This window comes from Rhopalosiphum padi, chromosome 1, assembly GCF_020882245.1.
Source record: "Rhopalosiphum padi isolate XX-2018 chromosome 1, ASM2088224v1, whole genome shotgun sequence".
Classification (NCBI taxonomy): domain Eukaryota; kingdom Metazoa; phylum Arthropoda; class Insecta; order Hemiptera; family Aphididae; genus Rhopalosiphum; species Rhopalosiphum padi.
The window spans coordinates 70,890,484-70,909,610 of record NC_083597.1 but is presented as its reverse complement, the minus strand read 5'-3'; the positions used below and the strand labels follow the sequence as shown (position 1 = coordinate 70,909,610).

Here is a 19,127-nt window from a genome sequence, read left to right as displayed (position 1 = left end):
TATTAGAAAAAAAATATTTAAGTTCAAAAATTAGTTAATCCTTTCCTAACGTTCAATTCTTTTGATAACAATTTGTTACTTTCAAATATTATTAAATACACCCGATCAATGGATTAACCTTAAAATCTAGTTTTTATATTAGTTTAAACATATTTATTTTAGTGGAGTAAAATTTAACCATCCACAAATACGTTTTATGATTTATCAAGTAAAAGAAGAACAATTTTCGTTTCAAATTAATTTAGGCTTATGATGTTTTTACTATATCAATTTTGCTAATGGTTTAACAGATTTACAATGATACTATACTGCTATACCTTTTACCTACTACAGTGATTAGGTATAATTTGAATTTATATTTTATGTTTTTTAATCAGATAATATTTTATTTATATTTTATATCTCTTATTTGTAATCTTTTTATTTTATTATGTGTAAAACTATAATTTTACATCGTTAAAATATAACATTTAATAATGTACATTTTCTGTTGATCAAAAATGTACAATCTATTCAGATTATGATACGGAAATGTGCAATAAATTACCAATAGTATTTAAATTGTGTACTTTACTTACTCAAAAGTCAAATCTAGCTTTTGAGAACCCCTATTCTTAATAGAATAACAAATGAAACGGTTGTTACAAGTGGATTTGTTAAACGTAATAAACATAATAGCCAATAGGGTTCTATCATTTTCGTTAATGCGCAGATTATTTACAAAACCATTTCTAAATCTATTGTGTATAGTTTAATTATTATTATTATTGGGAGTTTAAAGTTCTCACTGACTTGTGCCAAAATAAATGTCAAAGTTTAAATTTTTAGACCATTAATTTTAATTTTTACATGTGTATAATTTAAAACAAAAGAGTAAAAACAATACATTTATCATAATCTATATAATTAATTATAAAACTAATATTTGTACATTAATTTATAAATAAGAATTACCAAAAACTAAGTTATCTTAATTTAACTTGATAGATGAAGATAACTTATTTGTTAATTCTTATAATGCTAGAATACCCTACAAGTACAGATTGTTATTGTTAGATAATATTCTATGAGTCAGAAAAGATAGGAGATGTGCTTATTTTTTTAAACCATTTATTAGTTTAACATAACAATTTACTTATTTATTGATACAACTAGTTTAATAGAATTATAATATAATTTAATACTTGATATAACTAAATATATCTCAAGAACGTTTATCAATACGATAATATTTATTTTAAATAAAATATATTAAGAAAACTTATAAATATATCTGTATTAAATATTTCAGATTATAAAAATTATATTTCAAACATGTAATAATATTTCCTAATTATGTTGAAATTGCATTAAAATCGGAACCTTATTGGTTCTTAACATTTTAATATAATTATAAAGGGTACTTCGTAGTTTTGATTAAATATTTATATATGGATTCAAATTATGTCTATTTTATGTATATGTTAGTATATGGTTTGTAACCTATAGCGTGTATGCTTATACTAACTATTAAGTAGTTGAAAATAATATTTTTACTTTTAAAAAACTACTGTGTTACTTTTTTGAAGTACAACAATTAATATTTTTTTATACAAATAAATCCTTAGTAATTACAGTAGATTAAACATTAAATTGTTTTTTAATAAAACTAATATTAGCTAAGTCTTAAACTTTTGGATTGAGATTTAAGACAAATGAATTCACCGCCGAAACAATTAAAAAAAAAATTAGGAATGGTGTTTTTCGTGTTGGATTTGGACTTAAATAAAATTGGTTAGGTACTTATAGAGAATTTTGACATTATACGGTTAAGTACTTTTAAACTGAATATGGATAATTTACATTAAATATTTATAGTTACTTATTAATATTTAATTTTTTTTCTCTTTACTATGCTAAAAATAAGAATAATATGGTTTGTTGAACACTGATCATTAAATATGTTAACTATATAGTTTTTTAAATTTTTAAATATTTTAATTGTTAGAAACTATTAAAACAAATTGTGACATTAATATTTGGAAACATATCATTAAATAATAATATAATATAAATGTGATATACATAATAATGTGTTTACTGTATAGCACGCATCATGTGACATTACGATGCTATACGTGATCATTATAAACTTATAATTATAATTTTTATTTATTTGATATTTTGTAATATACTTAATATGGTTACATCCAAATATTAAGCAATATATTATATTATGTAAGTTTTATTTTTGAAACTTTTTTTTAACTAATACGTATATTTTAACGTACGAGGACTTACACATAATAAAACATGTGCGTATAATATCTACGTATACAATTTTTTTGTTGTTGTCTCAATAAGTTTTACAATTCAGAGCATATGTTTAAAAATTTGTACGAATGACAAAATAATTGCTTTCCAAAAAAATACCTGCAGTATATTTCCTATTTTGCATAATTACTTGAACAGATAAACGCGACGGTGCCATTATTTTTTTCAGAGATAATATTATGTAGTTTGTTATTTATGTAGAATATAATATACTTTATTATGCTTCTCAGTCCTTACCCACTAAATAAAATCTTCCCTAAATTTCAACCATGGAATAAGAATTAGATGTACGTCAGTCCAGGTGTTTAACAGGTAGTAAGATTTATCGTTTTTTGTTAAATTTTTTTTACCTTTTGTTGCCAACTGAGAAGATCATTAAAACCTATCATACAAACTCTCCGAACAGGTGAAAGAACTCTTTTCCCCTCTTTTCCTCTGTTTCTCTCTGCACCCCATCAGCAATAACACATCGGCGGGATGATACACTACAGACAAGGGTCTAGAGGAATGTCAAGGTTATTGGCAGTCACTTAATACTGGACCTTCCAATCAGTGACCGATACCTTCCCCCTCCCCTTCAAAAAAAGATTTCATCATACAGAGCGTTAAAAATAATTTAACTTTAACTTTTGTTTAAAGTAGGTATACTGAATTAGTAATTTGTAATAATAATATGTTTAAACGATAATTAATTAAGATAATTTATAAATATTTTACGTTAGAAAAAAAAAAGTCGTCTAACGCGAGTTAAAATAAATTGTTTACACTATTTGTTTTTTGATTACAAATACGTGGTAAGGACCAAAGGGTACAAACTAAAAACCAATAATAATGTATATACTATATTTCGTAATACAAAATGTAAACAATATAAAACAGAGTACAAAGTAGAAAACAAACTATAAAAACGAATAAAAAAAAGTTAATTACGTTTAACTTAAAAACATTGACAAAATACAATAGAGAATTACATTGATTGGTCTAGTCTACAATAAAATATTTGAAAATTAAGACACGGGAAAAAGAAAAATAAGTGAGAACTGAGAATAATGTTAAATGATATATTTCAATATTAGGAAAATGGTTCCTCTAATCAACAATAATTATTAAACAAAAATCTTTTGAAAGAAAACTTCGATTTAACTGAAAATTAGTAAATACATTCATTATTGTTATTATACAAAAAAAATAAAATCAAGAACTTTTAAAATAAATTTAAGACTATAAAAAAAATAATTGATAGAATTTTTGAATCTATGAACTTATTATACATTTAAATTATGACGAATTTGTATTTTTATTGTTTAATGTTCACATTGGAATAGGTAAGAGCAGAATAATTGGATTAATTTTTTCTAACATGTATTTTTATTTAGACGATTTTTTCGTATAGCGTACACTGATCTATGATTAATGAAGTGGGGACTATGCAACTAGGCGAATGACCTTTCCAGTGGTTGATAAAATGTAAATGTCATTTGAATGAATTTATTACAACGTAAATATTTTTTAGATAGATTATATAGATAATAGTATATATCGATAGTCGATAGGTAACAATAATATACTGTGCTTGTTGTTTTCTGCCGTTTTTATACGTAATAATGTAAGCACAAAACAGTTTACGTGAGTACATGGCTAATCTAAGGAAAACTCGTCGCCATTTTATTTAAAATTCTGATTTTCAGAATTATCTTCTTGTATACTTAATATATCTTAATGAGCATATTTTCAAATACTTAGATCCATATACCATTTAAGAAGAGTGTTGTGACGATTCAGACTTTTTTTTAAGAGAGCCACTGTTTTATAGTGTAAATTATTAAGCAAATAATGAAATAACTTTATTTAAAATCATTTTAATGTATACAAATCAAAATTTGATACGAATTTATACGAACAAAGATAATAGTATTTTATGTCTACGGTAATATGTATTTAAAGGTACCTATAGTTGTATCACTATGATTATTTGAAAATTACATTAATTAATACATTAATATATCAACATTTTATAATTATATGAAAAATGTTATATTATAATAAGTAGGATAAATAGTACATATATTTTATATTTATATAAAATATTTGTTGCGTATTCTTTGAAACAGATAAATACAATTCGATAACTGAGAAACTACTCTTTCGTATTTAAATGTAGTTGCATCAAAATGCACATTTTTATCATCTACTTAACAATTTTTAACAAAAAAGAAGTGGTTATTATTTGAAAACAGAAGTCTCTGTCACCATAGGACACACCCTAACATAAAAAAATATAAGTACTTGAAATCATTGCATTTATAAGACAAGTACAACTAATAATTATTTCTGAATTCGGAATTTGAATTAATTCACTATTAAATGATATAAAAAGGGTGTGTACAATGTATACTTGCTGAATTGTTCTGTTTAAAATGTATATGATATAAATTATGTATATCTACTGTTAAGATTATAGTTGTATATTATGACTAATTTTTTTTAATTTGATAAAAATGATAATATTAAATATTAGTTATCATTATCATTATTTTTATAGATAAAACTACTGAATAATAAATATTAAATATATACGCACGATTTATATGTATTTTTCCTTTATAAAAAAACATCTAGTGTGATTATATATAATAATTTTAAGATACCTAATTATTTTAAGATCACTGTAAAATCTCGATTAATAATAACTATGATTTTAATAGAATTAACTTCTTTTTTTTTTAAATATATTTGCGCTTAGGGCTTATATCCAATTAAACAGGTTTTAATTATAGATCTACGAAGAAAAATGTACCCATTTTAAATTATATGTATATTGAATGAAATAATAATATTAATGAAACTATCTGTCCTTAGTGTGGTTAATACAAATGGTATATGTATTGCACGTAAAATTTATTTTTATATACTTACTGTTTCAAAATCAAAACCGTTTTTAAAACTTAAATTTGCAATAAATGATCAAATATTATGTATTCATGTAATCATGTATAAACCTACTGTAAATGGGCTTATGAATTTTAATTTATTTACAATTATTTAATTTGAACTCATATGTAATACGTATTGTTATGGATTTAATGCGCTAACATATTTGGAATGATATCAACGTTTTGTGGTTAGATTGAATTAGTAGAGTATATTATTATTATTTCTGAAAAAATTACTGTAATTAATAGCAGGTTCCGTGATTGTTTAGAGTCTTGAAGAAACGTTTCACCGCAGTATCAAAATCATTACCGTTCTCGTTTATCGGATTCAATATTAAAGTACGATTACATATTATAATGATGTTGCAGTCTTGAAGTATATACGTGATAAACGCGTCGAAATCATAAACAAATTTTTCGATGAAAATTAATAAATAATAAATAATTATTTAGTAGGTAAGTAGGTACGTTTATAAAATAAAAAAAAAAAACAAAAAAAGCACTTGTCTCGCGATTCGGACGAGGAATCGAACTGAGAAATGTCTGATATCGCCTTGGACAACGACAATCTGAGGACACCGAGTGTTCATTATAACTACTATTAAGTGTATTAAACGTGGATACACATATATGTATTTAGATATTTGTATACCCATCTAATATTTGCGACCTCGAAGCCGATCGTACTAGAAACACACATAATAATAATAATAATAATAATATAATAAAATATAAACATACACATTATAAACCTATGCATACTGCTACATGGAACTATACCATAAAATACAACATTCGTACAACACACATATGCACGCGCGTATTATTATAATATTATATTATGTGTACAATATAATATTTTGCAACGAGTCGTCGTCGTCGGTTTTACCCGCAGGCCGTTGCACTGCTTCGATGTTATTAACGGCCGGTAGTTCAAAAGCGGTCTCGAATGGAATTTAATTTGATGTCAACTTCCTGTTTAACGTATTATAGTATATTAGTATGGCGTTTACGCACAGTCGTACAACAGACATATTATTATTATATACAGGGCGAGCGGATTAAACGGAACGGAGCTGCTCATCCCCGCGATCCATATTATCTCGTCCATCAATGCCACGATATTTTTAGTAGGCGCATAAGTAGTATTTGTTTACATTTCCCAGGCAGCTCAAAACCAACAGCATCGTTGGCTATAGAGACGAAAATCGTATTTATATTTTCGTACGAAGTGATATGAGTAACGACAAAATGATCGTCGTCGTGTATTGTAAAGGAAAAATTAGCACGTCTATTCGCGGTAAACTGGTTTTGACAAAAATTTTCTAGTTAAGGCGAATAACACAAAACTTGTTTGCGTATTATGTATTATTTATTCCATGTAAACAGCATCATGGTGGTGCTACACATGTTGAATATGATAAAACCAATTTTAAAATCAAGGAAACGAATGTTATACTCAGTTTTTATTATTAATATTATTATAACACTGAATATTGTGTGTACAGCTTTTTTTTAACGTTAGCTATAATATGATGCTATTATGTAAAACCTTTGAATTAATCAAAGTTTGCTTTACATTTTGTACACATAGGTACTATCTTAAATATGCATTATGAGTAAACTCGTGTAATTTGTATTGTTGTATTTATATAACCATAACCATATTATAATGTTATATACCTACACATTAAAGTATTATAACTTATATACGCATTTTAAAATATATAAATTGCACAGAGGACAAAAACATATGTTGAAAAGTTTTCCTGTATGTGTTTTTACTTATTAATTATTAATTATTATACTTTTATACCCATGAGTGATATTTTAGCTAGGTATCCATAACCATTCAAAAATCATCTATCTGTTGCGATTTTTACTTAAGTAGACAAGTAGTTAAGCAACACGGCGTTAAAATGTTTTACTTCTATTCGTTTAAATTATTATATTTATATTAATAATAAAATGATCTATGTTAATGAAGTACAACGGTCATGGCTTATCAGAATGAAACATTTACTAACTATATAAAATGGGTTTATACATATTATACAATACCTAATAAAATAATAATGTTAATATAAGATAATATATAATATATTATATTATTAATGTTTTTAATTTTACTAGAAATTATTTATTTAATAATATCATATTTAAAAAAAAAAATAATTGTAATAAAATGTTAAACCGTTATATTGAATATAACCTTCTTTATTTTTTTTTTTATAAAGAATCACTTACAAAAACAGTACCTACTTAATTATACACTGTGCATCTATAAACACAAAATGTGTATTATTTGTTATTTGTTAGGTACGATTTTAATTTATATATTTTAAATAATCACAATGTAATTGTGTGTGTTTATTGCAATACTTAAATAATTCGTGTTAAATAATTAAAATATTCTCGAAGGAAACAATATAAATAAATTATTACGATATTAAATCTGCCCCAATTATAATACAAATGACTATTATAATATAGGTATTATTATTATTATTTTTTTATTATTAACAATAGTTATCAGTATATATATATATATTATGTAAGTACATATTTCACCCATTTTGTTCAAATTTATAATAAGTTTATTATACGTATTTGTAAGTACTATATTATAGATGTTTGACCTAATTGTATTTTATTATTGTACTAATAATCAAAATTTGTTATATTATATTCCGTTTAAAAATTTAAATTATGCGTATAATATATTATCGTGTATATTAAACACTTAGTAACATTATAATAGTACTTATATTAATTTATTGAAGAATATTACTATGATAATATGTTGCCTCGATAAACAGTTCCAAAAGAATTTAAATACTTGAGTATGTCTTCATTATATTACAAGAACAATTAAAATTCAATTAGGTGCCTACGTAAAATTTATTTTATTACTATTTTTCTTTTAGTCTTTTATAGTATGTGATAGGTAATCTATTTTCTGTAATATTGAAAGAGAAAGTAATGTATTTTAATATATATATTCCTTTGAAATATTTAATACAAACCCAAAACATATTTTTAATACATCATTGTATTATTTATAAAAAATATGTATTCAATATATGTATATAAATTAATTAAATTCTTTAAGCAAGTAAATAAAGCTAATTAAGAGTACTATTAGCTCAATAAAATAAAAAATGGGTAAAAAATTAAAAACATAAGGCCATAAAATCAGTGTAATGATTATCTTGAGTCTTAGATTACAAATTATAATTAGCATTACATTGGTTAAACTGCTTTTACTATAAATATTTGGAAAGTTTTATAATATAATATGATTAAACGTTTAGATACATACTTACACGTTGAATGTCATATATCACGTTATCAATAAAAATGATGATTTATCACTTGTAAGTTTTAAGTAATCGATAATTTATTTAATAGTCATATACATTGATTTCAATCAAAAAAATTACCAAATTTAACCTTAATACATCCAATTAAAAATGACATCGATGATAATATCCAATAATTATATAAAACAGGAGTCACTTATTATATTATCATTTATGATGAAATACGGATAACGAGATAACATAATCAAACGTGTATTTTTCTAATAGAAATATTTAAGCTAATATAGGTAATATTTAATAATATGTACTACAATATACCTACTGTGTAATATTGATATTATTTTTTTTTCTGTTACAATAGGTACTTGGTACCTATTATACTGAACATATTCTTCATCAGTTAGTTGATTATTTGTTGTTAGAAAAAAAAATACCAACCATGAACATATATAATTTTTTATTTTGATGTTTGGAACTTTTTGAATCTTTATTTATGTTATATATTTATATCTTGTTGGTTTTAATATATATAATTGACGATTAATTTAATCTTAAATAGATGTGACAATCCATGTTGAAGTAATGAAGTGCAACAGATTAGTGGTGAGAATGAAAGAAAAATAAAAACCTCACTCTGCCTATCCTTCACTCTCCTCCTTTCACTCTACTGCGTTCTTGACCCGTTCTTAACACACTATAGTTACTTGCCATTATCTAATTTCATATAATATACCTACACAAATATAAAGCACACGTGTAGTTACGTATACAAGTTTCTGTGAATTTTCATACTTGATAAAAATATTTAGAAGTACTATTGTAAGTATCGACAAAAATGCAAACAACACACTACAATATATTCGCGAAATTAATTTCGTAATACAATGATTTCTAGGTATATGTATAAAAAAGAAAATAAATAAATCAATTATGTATGATTGAACATTTTATCGATGTAATTTGAGTATAGGTGTGACACATCTTTAATAATAATATTATAATCACGAGTAAATATTGAATATGTGTATTGTATTTCTGCGAACTAACTATTTAAGTTATGAAAGAATGATTACAGATTTATGAAGTAGGTAATGTAAAAATATTAATATTAACAATTCGGATTGTATGTATCGTAAGCACCTACTACCTACATTTTATTTACAGGAATTGAATGGTAAAAACACACAGGATATAAATGGTCAGGCATCACGTAATCAAAACGGAATAAACCGGTAAAAACGCTCGTGTAATAGTAATAAAAAAAAAAAACTCGACCGAAGGTGAAAGTTCTCCAACTATGATTTTTCAAGGCAAAAAAATCGACGGATAAGAGCCGTGTAAACTATTTGGGTTTCTAGTATAGGAAATTTGATTAATCGGTATCATCCTTAGTACATTCCTATTATTCCTAAGGTTATATTTTGTAGGAGTAAATCAAATTAATATAATAATTATTAATAGCTTCCTGAGTATACAATTGAAACACAGCTTTCAATTGAAATATTGACAGACAAATAAAAAACAAAATGAACAAGAAGAACTACAAGGAAACAATACTGTTCTGCTAAACTATATGAGTTACGAGTAGTGGCCGTAAGTAAAATTGTTTGTCACCAACAGTTTGAAAATACATATATGAACACTGTAAAGTACCTATTCAATTATATTTAAATTTGCATAACTTGAACCAAATTATATATGGAATCATGAAATAATAAATATTGACTTGATAATTTGTACTTCGCCAGTATAAACAAAGCGAGAATATTAAATAATAGATTTGAAATTTTGAGTTAAAAAATTCACATCATCATATTTTAGTACCTGGCTAGACTAACTATAAAGTACATTTATTAGTGTATTTTATATAATAAACTTATTTAAAGCATTTTTTTTTTTTTTGTAAAAATATCGAATTTATTCTATTAAGCAATGAGTTAAAGATAATAATAAAAACTACAACATCTATATTTCTTAAACAATAAATAAAAATTATAATTATAAATGGTCAAAATTCTCCTAGAAATAAATGTTTAACAGTGATTGGTATTTCATATTTTAAACGACGTGCTACTGTTATATCAGATCAAGTTCTTTCATTTACATACATATATTATTCGATCAAGTGACCAACGATAACGATTATGCCTAAAAATATAATAGGTACATACAATTACTAATTATATAGTGTAACAACAATATTTTACAAATGAAAATCAGAAAATAACTTTTGCACTCGGTGCTCACTTTGTTGTATATTAGATTTCTATTTTACCTCCCCGTTGAGTAGGTTACTGTAATTAATGTGTTAAATTTAAATTCAATAATAAATCGTTGTATATTATAAAATTGATTTTTAACAAACTATACGGATGGATGAGCGTCAGATAATTTGTAATATATTTATATTACAGTCATTTATTTTTATATGAGTAATACGGTAGGTTAGGATAGGTTTGGTCAGGTCAGGTATCCTTATATTTCATTTAAATATCCAACTTCGTAAAAATGGTAACTTCAAATACGAATTAAAAATGTTGATCGTGTTCTTAAATATTGTTGTAAGAACAACCTATGCAAAACCTTGCGCTTCATTTTCAAATATTAGCCATTAAAATTAAATATTTAACTACATAATAATTTTCATATTTCTATGTCTCTATGATATTAATAATACATACCTATTTATATTTTTTGATAACCAATTAATTTGTAATCGCAAAGTATTCGTTTAATTTGTTTTCATTTTAATTATTATGTTAAAATAATACGAATATGCATCAAATGTGGAAAGAATAAAAATCTAAAAAAAAAAATTAAAATTTGATTTTACTTAGAAACATAAAATAATGAAAAACATCGAACTTTCTAATTATTTTTACTAAATAAACATTATACCTGTATGCAATATATACATAAAATAATTTGTTATACTTGCCACTGTAAGTAAATATGAATAAAAACAAGAAAATATTATAAACAAAACCAAGTTAGTAATTGAATTTATATTTAAATTCACCTATTACGTTGCTAAAATGAATATTTTAAGTTGATTTTTAAAATTTCACTCATGACTAACATATAAACTGCTTTACAGAATTTTTTTTAAATAATATTTTTCTACTTGTACTTATAATATTATGATCAATAACATTAAACAAATTAATACAATTAATTCTTAGAATTCGAATAACAGTAGGTCACGTGAAAAACGTAGAAATAATCCAGAATCATTATTAGCATAGAAAGGTAATACAAAAAATGTGGCCTTGTTTCTTTAAAAATGATTATGGTTTAAAAATATAATGAATAGTAATGAACAACATATAATAATAAATGAAAAGAATTATACAAGCTTAGTCATCTAGAGTTTAAACTGCCAATAATAATTACATTTAAGTATTTAACACAAATAAATAACTTAAATTTAGAAAAATAAGAGTTATGATAAAAATTATTTATCGTACAAAATATATAATATATGATTTGATTAGGATTAGTTGTATGACATTTCAACCAAAAATGCTATGTTACCACTGATGATTTTGATTTCAATAATTATATTATAAAAGGTTCAAATTGATTTATAAATTATTATTATTACTGACGATTGTTATGTCAAATGAAAAATTAATATTAAGTTATTAACACATTTTAGTAATACAGACTTAAATTAATTTAATTAAAAAAAAATGTACATATTGTTATTTACTATTCGTATTGATATAAGTTATAAACGAATATTACCTTATACATTAAATTTAAATAAATATACTATATAGTGCCTAATGCTTATAATAATTATTTTTATCAAATACTAACAAGAGCTGAGTGTAAAATGTATAGAATTAATTATAATCAGTTTGTATAAAACGACCAATAAATTGAAATAATTGGATAATTTATCAATTGGCTTTAATACCACTGAGGTCATTCTAAGTTGTTTTTATTTAATTTTATCAATATTTTAATTTAAAAACATAAAATTTATTTAAAATAATATTCAATTGATAAAATGTAACAATGATTAGTGTTTTTTTTTATAATAAATATTTTTAAGACATTCAAACATTTAAATATCGAAGATTGGAGTTTAAGGTTTTTTTTAATTGTGACAATATTCATGAAATAGTTATTCATATTTCATTAAAAACACTTAACGTTCATCATTTTCTGACAAAAGTACTGAATTCAAATAACATACATGTACATGAATTTATTAATATTATACTTTATAGTCTATATACATGAAATATGGAACTAAGAATGAAAATTAAATTAAATTGTTCGGCTGTAGAATCGTTAAAATTTTGCCTATGCTGCAATATAATCGATCAAGGAGAAATTTTTGACAATCTAGAATACATTTTTTTTTAAATCTCTGTATTCCTACATTGAAAGAGTTTATGCAAAGGTCTGAAATATAATATATAATATTATGTAACAAATACAATTCCAATATATATTTAATTTATTAAACGCTTATTTCTTTTTGTTTTTTTTTTTAACGTATTCGATTTTTTTCATCTTCGTTAAATGACTTGTATAACCATTTATCTCATCTAATTAAAATAGAGCGTAAAATAACAATACAATTTTGATTATAACAATATGGTTAGGTAAATACCTATTTTTAAAGCTTAAATTTTTTCAATCTCATGATGGTTAGCCCTTAGTTCTTACACATTATATTAAAACTTAAGATAACAATAAAAACCATTTATAATGAAAATACTGTTGTCAAAGTTAATATAATTGTGTATGAATTGGAAACAGAGCGATTAATAAATTCTTCTGAACATATATAGTGTATTACTATTGTATAGCTGTTTCGATAAATAGAGGTTAGTTAATATAATATATGAATTCTTAGTGGCTTGGTATATAAAATTCAGTTGAAAGTCTGTTTAAAATTTAAAAAGTAGGTGTGTATCTATTATTATATAATAAGAAAAAAATAACTATAAAATGTTTACAAACAAACTATTTTAATTATTATCCATATATATTTGGGGTATTTGGCTATACTTAAGTGCTATACGACCTTAAATCTTAGTATTACTTATACCATAATATTGAATACCATATAATAAATAAAAATAAAATTAAGAGGTGTACTTAATGTTAAATATATTAAGTTAAAAACAATACATTTCAAAATACATTATGAAATCTATTGATAAAATATTGGATTAGTATTAAACGAATATTTTATAACAAAAAATATATACTGTAAATAATACAATAAAGCAATGTCTGAAATTGCTAAAGAAAGCTATTTAACGATTACACAAAATATATTACAATGGTTTGAACACGTTTTGTGTTTATACTTTATTGAACAGAAGATCTTCGAAATGATACTTGAAAGTGGGCTAATAAAAATTCTATTGAAAATAAAATTTAAATTAATATGATAAGATAAGGTGACAATATTCAAGATATGGCGAAAGACACAAAACAATCGAAAACTTTTGTGTACAAGAACCTATACGATCTGGGTCAATCGGATTAAAAAAAAAACATAAAATAATATAATATTATGTATAATATGCATAATAAAACAGTATGAAATATTTTATTCCATACATATAACGATTTTTAATAGTGAATATTGTTTTCTAATTGAATTCGTAAGATATTTATTAAAAGAAGACAATTTAAATTTAATTAATTATACCGTCCTAGCTAGCACGTTTATAATTGTTGTGGTTTGGTTTTCGTACGTTATTCAAAATTATAATCAAGAGGTTTTAATTTTATAATTGGTATAAACAAATTATAATTCAATAGTAAAAATGTATCTTTCTATTTTACACATTTATGTAATTATTTAAAAGATGCGTCAACCGAAAATATAGCTGCTATATTCAATAAAATTCAACTTAAAAATAGAAACGAGTTGCTTGTTATACGCTGTATAGGTAAATAATTACTACTGTTATATTCCTGACTATAAACAAAGTACAATTTTCACATAAGTTAAATCGGTAGACTATACCTATTATAATAATCTAAAACACAACAATTGTTACATAAACTTCACACGTATTGCCTAACAAGGTCCCCTACTCATACTCTAAGGAACATATATTGACCAAATATCATGTCCGGCTGTTTTTAATATCTCTATATCTAATGCGTTAAGTACGATTAAAAAACCGTAAGCGATTTGAATTGTTAGATAATCAATGATAACATTACATAACATTATATCTTCGTACAAATACGTATTCACTTTAAAACATTCTTCTTAGAACTGATTAAAATCGTGATATCGATATATATGTGTTTTCCATTCAAAACGTGAGGATAGTATATACGCTTGCACCAGTTTTAATATAATATGGAAGGCACTAAATATATAATTGTAGACTCAAATACAATATAAAAGGTATACAAACACATAATTTGTATTTAATAAAATAAGTATTTAACTCAAATAATTACAATACATAAATTAATTGCTACGCAAATATTACTGGATTTAAGATATACTTACTTACCAACATTTGGAAGCTAATACAGGGATGATCCCTAAGAGAGAGTATAAGTACAATGATATATTGATATGCACTACATAATGCATGTAGCATACATATTTGCATTATGCATATTGTATACATTTTAAGATAATGAAACTTTTCAAATCGAATACTCAAGAATATTTGCATGTAGTTTTAGTGTTTATATATATTTTGTAATTAAAATTTAAAAAATATTATTATAATATATTGTATTATGTTATAATTACGGCTGTGAATTTAATGCACTAAAAAACCTTAAAAAATGCATTCAAAGTGCCAAAAATCATGGTATAAAATGCACATAAAACGGTATTTAATTTAACATTTATGTTGATATTAGTATATTATATGCATAAAAATGTATTTATTTAATAAAAAAAAAAAAAAAATTATAAAAAGTTGATTTTATTTGAATTTTGATTTTGAGTTGATTGATTCTTTAATTCTATTTACCTGAAACGGCTGAAACATTTTTTTAAAAGATTTTTAAAGATGTTAATTGACGAAATTTAATTAAAAATACTGGAAAATGTACTTAAAAAGGAAAATATGACCAAAAAATGATCTAAAAAAATTAAAATGTCAAAAAATGCAAAATAAAAGTTTCATAAATGGATTTGTTATTACATAATTTAAATTATGTTCTAACAAAGTTAATTTTCACAATTATCAAAAGAAATGTACTTTCCTACAAATTCACTGCTCTATAGTCATAATAATTACGAAACAGATAAAGACATTGGACATTATTTTTGAAAGAATATATTATTGTGTATTTCACTGAAAATGAAGATTATAGCAATAAATGTGTGATGTGAGTAAAAGAAAAAACCTTTTTAAATAGCTAATATTATTAAAATAAGTAATGCACATACTACACTATTAAACGTTAAATCAATAATTTTCTTTTAAAAATCCTAGACCTTTTTTTTAAAACGATATTTATTTTGATTTTAAACATTCTATTGAATATTATACAGTATAATAAACATATTATACGATACACACAATATACATGTATAATGTGTATACAAATCAATATGAACAATGTTATATGATATTACGATATCGTTCGACTTCGATTTTATGATTTATCTATGTATTGGTAAATACAGGAAGTTCTCAATGTCGTACAATAATCCATTTGTTGTCTATCTATTTTTATCAGTAGAACAATGCTATCAACGATATTATAAAAATAACTCTGATTAGTCTTTTAGTATTTAACTTAAACTTCAATATAAAATTCAAACTTATACCACGGCGTTCAAAAATTTAATAAGTTTAAATTCAAAAGCTTATAGAACGGCATATCACTTAAAATTAATTAGTTATCGTCTATCTTGCATTATCAATAATTTTTTAATATACGTATTAGTAATTATGCTTATAAATATGATTATGCGCAATTGATTTCATATTTAAAAAAGTTATCCTCGATATAGTTGTCTATACATATTATAATTAATATAATACCAAAAATGAACTATATTTTTAAGATATACACTGGCTACACAGCATGGTGATTCATCAAATATACTCATTGTTGTTTTTTCCTTTGCAATTATTCAAATTGTAATTATTGAAATTTGTATGTATACTTCAGTACTAATACTATCCAATGCTTAGATGTTAGATTTTTACACCATTTAAAAAGTGCCACTTAATAATACATTTTTCAAATAAAAACCGACTTTTTTTACTTTAATTTATTGTTCTAACTTCTATTTAAAACTAGGTTTTTTGATTCAAGATCTACATATTCAAATTTACATTAGATACATCACTAATTTTAAATAATAACAAATATAATAAAATCTAAAACTTAAAACTAAAATAATTTAAAAAATTATACGATTTTATGATTTGTTCAATGCATATGGTAGACTAAATTTCATTTTTCCAATTTATTTATTTTTACTAGGTTTCGTTTTTAAATACAATACTATAATTTCAATAGGTATACTAATATTATATTGAATCTGTTATCAAATTTAAATACTATATTGTATAAATGTATATTTTGATAATAATAATTTAGTTAACGAATAGCGTGTAAATGATATAATAATAACAAAGATATATTAAAGCATAAGACCTAAATAAATGTTTTTCTTCTTTAAAATTATATTAAATGATATTCGGACATCAAAAGAAGATTTATATTTATGGATACCTCGTTCATTGAATAGACAGATTATTTTTGATTATTCATAACGTATATTCACAAAAAGTAATGATTAATATTGATGGCATTTAATTGTATGAAATTGTATTCTATCTATAATGTACACATGTAAATGACAGTATTTATTATATTAAAATATTAATGAATCGTTGAACGTTCTTGAACTTAAGAAACCTCACGGTCATTCTTTGCAATATGGTTACGACGTAGGTATGTCGTATCATAATAATAAATTTATTTGTGGATCGAGAGATTGTACGCATTTTGGGTTCATAAATTCATAAAAAAAAAATCGATATGTAACCATTAATAGCGATCGACATGTATAATATATACATAATTTATTTATTTTTAGGTATAAATCAAATTTTTTCAGGTAAAAATTAAAATAAACAATTTGTTATGATTACAAAATGCATGCCTATGTGCCATTACATAGACATATTTATTATGCAGAATTTTTTTAAGAAGAATGATAACCCAAAGACAATTTTTTTTTTACTTTGTACTTTAATGCTGACCTGGATATTTTCCTATATATTTGTATATATATTTATATTTGTTTGTATGATTTAACTGTTTATATTTTAAGTCGAATGGGTTTATTCATATATTTTAAATTTAAGTATACATAAAAAAAATACTTGAAATTGAATAACTCTTTAAGACAAAACTGATTAGAAATTTGTATGCAATGAATGTCAAAAATATCTGATTGATAATAATTTATGCCAATAATTAAAATTAATCACACATTATTTATATGTTATATGTATATGAATATATCAGTGCTGTGTAATCATTTGTAGGTCTAAAATTTAAAAAAATTTAATTCAATTTATTTGTTTCATTTAAACTATTAATAAATAATAAATTTTTTGGCTTTTTATTTTAATAATTGGTCCTTGGGAGTAAATGAACCTTTACGTAATATAATATGTTTAAATGTATCCATACACCCTTGATTTGATAGGTACAACATTTACCATACCCAAGGTAGGTAACTTATTTTAAGACATAGTTACTTTGAAAAAATGACTACCCATTCCACTTTTCTAAGTTTAAACACATCAATATATTTATTTAATATGATGACTTATATGAATAGGCACGAACTGGGCATTTTAATAAAAGCTAACATGATGTCGAAAGTAATAATATATATCGTATATACTGTATACATGAAAACCATTGTATAAACGTACTAGACTAAGATATATATTATACATCTTAATTTATAAAAAAAATTAAACATTTTTTGAAATTTTTATTTTTGAAAATTTAAGATATTTTTAATTGGTTTCATAAGGTTGTTCTTTTTTAATATAATGTTCATTAAATTTTCTTATTACTTCTTGCTATATCACTCCTTTTATCTAAACTTACTATATTTATTATTTATTAAATGTAAATAATTTGTTCAATATTTAATATTTATATACATCAATATTTTCAGAAAAATATTCTACTTCAGATTATAAAATTCAAAATGTATTGTTTAAAAATTAAAACTTTATAGTAACTATAGTAAGTATACCAATTAAAATAAGGATGAAAAAAAATAAGTTAATTTAAATGCTAGAATTACATAAATTTTATATTTCTAAAAAGATAAATATTTTGAAATAGGTAGTGATTGCTTAAAAAAATACTAGTACACATCTACTTAAGTTAATATACTATATAAAGTATATATATATATAATATACCTAACGTGTATGTTTTTATTTAATTTGGTGCTAATATACACCAACATTCTTCTGGTATTTTTAAATGATTTAATATAGTGACCATACGAGTAATAAACCACAATATATTCTTCCAAACAGAATGTAGTACCTTA

The 19,127-nt window shown here is 23.2% G+C and overlaps 1 protein-coding gene across 1 annotated transcript in view; it reads right to left on the bottom strand.

Annotated features, from left to right (window-relative positions):
- Positions 1-5,505, bottom strand: part of LOC132918556 (phospholipid-transporting ATPase ABCA1) — a 46,200-nt gene extending 40,695 nt beyond the window's left edge. The window contains exon 1 of the mRNA XM_060979829.1: positions 5,484-5,505. The gene's annotated coding sequence lies outside the window, so the exon portion shown is untranslated. The remainder of the gene's footprint in view (positions 1-5,483) is intronic.
- Between the last annotated feature and the right edge of the window lie 13,622 nt (positions 5,506-19,127).